A 1,261-nucleotide genomic window follows, 5' to 3' on the forward strand; every position below is an offset into this window, starting at 1 on the left:
GGCCAAGGGCTCGCACCCCGTGCACTGCGTGCTCTTCCTGGCGCTGCTCGTGGTCACCAACGTCCGCTCGCTGCAGGTGCCCCAGCTGCAGCAGGTCGGCCAGCTCGCGCTGCTCTTCAGCCTCACCTTCGCGCTGCTCTGCTGTCCCTTCGCGCTCGGCGGCCCCGCCGGGGCCCACGCCGGGAGGGCAGCGGTGCCGGTGGCAGCCGACCAGGGCGTCTGGCAGCTCCTTTTGGTCACCTTCGTGTCCTATGCCCTGCTGCCCGTGCGCAGCCTGCTGGCCATCGGCTTCGGGCTCGTGGTGGCCGCCTCGCATTTGCTGGTCACGGCTACCTTGGTCCCCGCCAAGCGCCCACGTCTTTGGAGGACGGTAAGTGCCGCGCGCGCTCCCGATCCGGTCTGGGACACACCTGCCCGGGAGGGACTGGGAACGCGGGGAGGAGGGCGCGCATCGCCAGGTTGGGCAGGTGGGGAAACTGAGGCCCCGAATTCGAGGGGGGACGTTCAAGGTCACTCAGAGAATTGGGGACACAGTGGGGGCTGGCACCCTGGGGCCGACTCTTTTCCGAGTTACAGTCCACAAAGCGCTCCTGGGTGTGGAATGTGGAGACCGGTAGACTAGTGTGGAGAGGGCAAGGATTGGCAAGGTCAGGCAGCTGGTGAGCGGCCAGGTGCGGCCAGAGCTCGGGTCCGACGCTGTCTGTCTGCGCCCATCCCCGCAGGAGGGACGAAAAGTAGGCTCGGGGAGCAGGCCAGGGCAGGCAGGATTCCTGCGGGCTGTGCAGACAGCCTAGGGTGCCTCTCCCTCACGCTTGGCGCCTGGAGCCCATGCGGCGCTCGCAGAGACCCCCTCCCAACCGTGCTGCCATGGGGGAGGTGGGAAGGGGGCAAGGACTTTGGCCCCCTCCAGCCACCCTGGCGCCCAGTTGTGGACCCGTTCGGGGTCCACAGGGACAGGGTTTGCCAAGGTCGCACAGGGCTGTGGTCTCTTCCAACCTGCTCTGCCGCAGCCGGCACCCAGGCTCGCAGCGCCTGAACTTTGTCACTGTCTTTCCCTGGCGGGCAAGATCGTTGCGAGGATCCCATGCCGGCTGCTGCCCGTGGGCTCCTCCCCAGCCCAAGGACTCCAGAGGTCTGAGGCAGATGTCTTGCCGCGTGGTGCTTTTGGAGCTTTTCCGTGCAGCCCAGCCTATCCCACCTGGGCTTGGAGGGCCCTGAGGGAGAGTTCTGTTTCTGCCTCTGGCTGCATTTTGGCAAGAGG

At 67.0% G+C, this 1,261-nt stretch overlaps 1 protein-coding gene across 1 annotated transcript in view; it reads left to right on the forward strand.

The window, feature by feature from the left end:
- The first annotated feature begins 6 nt into the window (after positions 1 to 6).
- Positions 7 to 1,261, forward strand: part of ADCY1 (adenylate cyclase 1) — a 112,188-nt gene continuing 110,933 nt past the window's right edge. Inside the window, exon 1 of the mRNA XM_024745779.1 lies at positions 7 to 370. The gene's annotated coding sequence lies outside the window, so the exon portion shown is untranslated. The remainder of the gene's footprint in view (positions 371 to 1,261) is intronic.

The sequence above is a fragment of the Neophocaena asiaeorientalis genome, unplaced genomic scaffold, assembly GCF_003031525.2.
Source record: "Neophocaena asiaeorientalis asiaeorientalis breed wild unplaced genomic scaffold, Neophocaena_asiaeorientalis_V1.1 scaffold137, whole genome shotgun sequence".
Classification (NCBI taxonomy): Eukaryota; Metazoa; Chordata; class Mammalia; order Artiodactyla; family Phocoenidae; genus Neophocaena; species Neophocaena asiaeorientalis.